Here is a 1,105-nt window from a genome sequence, read left to right as displayed (position 1 = left end):
GAAATTGTAAATTCTCTGAAATACAATGTATGCCTTGTATACCTTACAATGTATCAAATAACACTATATATGGCTAAAACTTAAATAGCTGTATGTAACTAAAGACCACCCCTTGTATAATTATCTGTATAAAAGGACCACCTCGTCAAGTAAATATTAGAGTATATTCCTAAAACCATACTGTGTGCGTGTGTGTTATTAGGATATCTCTCCAGACGTCTGTCTCTCTGGTGCAGGAGAAGTCACGGTGCATTCGTGGAACTAGAAGTAGAAGCAGATCCTTTCAAAGGCTACAAATAGAGAAAGGGGCAGAAGATTTTTCCTGAATAAAATAAAAATGTATGCCTCTTTCTCTAATATAATCTCTTTGTTTCCCTATGAAAAGGGTTTGTATCTAATGAGAAGGAAACTTCTCCCCAATTTTTTCACTAAATTTTAAGGTTGGCCAGTTTTGGCCCTCTGTATATTTGAGTTTGACGCCCCTGCTAATAGCTTCCAGTTAGACTTTACGTGTACTTCAATTATAATTTTTCAGCAAGTTCATTTTTTTCAAGTCTGAAATAATCTGTATTCTTTACAGTACATTTGTTTTACTGGTTACGTATCTTTTAGGTATTATTAATCATTTACACATAAACTACATAGTTATTATTACTGTGTGTTAGTTTGAAAGTGCAATCCCTCCTGAGGCCTCTCCCACAATTCTCTAACATACTTTGACCTGAGCTAGGAAAGGAAGGAACACACTTCCATGATCTTAGCAGGCAGTCTGTGAGTATTTACTTTTATGTGAGCTGGAAATATCAGACATGTGTAGCTTTGTAATCACTTCAGGTAAACTTTAATGAAATGTAGGATGAAATCTGTAAATATCACTGAATTTGCAGGACATGAACACCAGAAAGGCCCGTATTTACCAGACAGTAAGGCCAGTACTTACCATACAATAAGGCCTGTACTTACCATACAGTAAGGCCTGTTCTTTCCAGACAGCAAGGCCTGTATTTATCATACAGTAAGGCCTGTACTTACCATACAGTAAGGCCTGTATTTGTCATACAGTAAGGCCTGTACTTACCATACAGTAAGGCCTGTATTTACCATA

At 36.4% G+C, this 1,105-nt stretch overlaps 1 protein-coding gene across 1 annotated transcript in view; it reads left to right on the top strand.

The window, feature by feature from the left end:
- The first annotated feature begins 688 nt into the window (after positions 1-688).
- The window catches only part of LOC140336004 (acyl-coenzyme A synthetase ACSM3, mitochondrial-like), a 32,745-nt gene continuing 32,328 nt past the window's right edge, over positions 689-1,105 (top strand). Inside the window, exon 1 of the mRNA XM_072419060.1 lies at positions 689-771. The gene's annotated coding sequence lies outside the window, so the exon portion shown is untranslated. The remainder of the gene's footprint in view (positions 772-1,105) is intronic.

The sequence above is a fragment of the Pyxicephalus adspersus genome, chromosome 7 (assembly GCF_032062135.1).
Source record: "Pyxicephalus adspersus chromosome 7, UCB_Pads_2.0, whole genome shotgun sequence".
In the NCBI taxonomy this organism is placed as follows: domain Eukaryota; kingdom Metazoa; phylum Chordata; class Amphibia; order Anura; family Pyxicephalidae; genus Pyxicephalus; species Pyxicephalus adspersus.
Note: the sequence above shows the minus strand (reverse complement) of the source record. Positions and strands in the feature narration are given on the sequence as shown.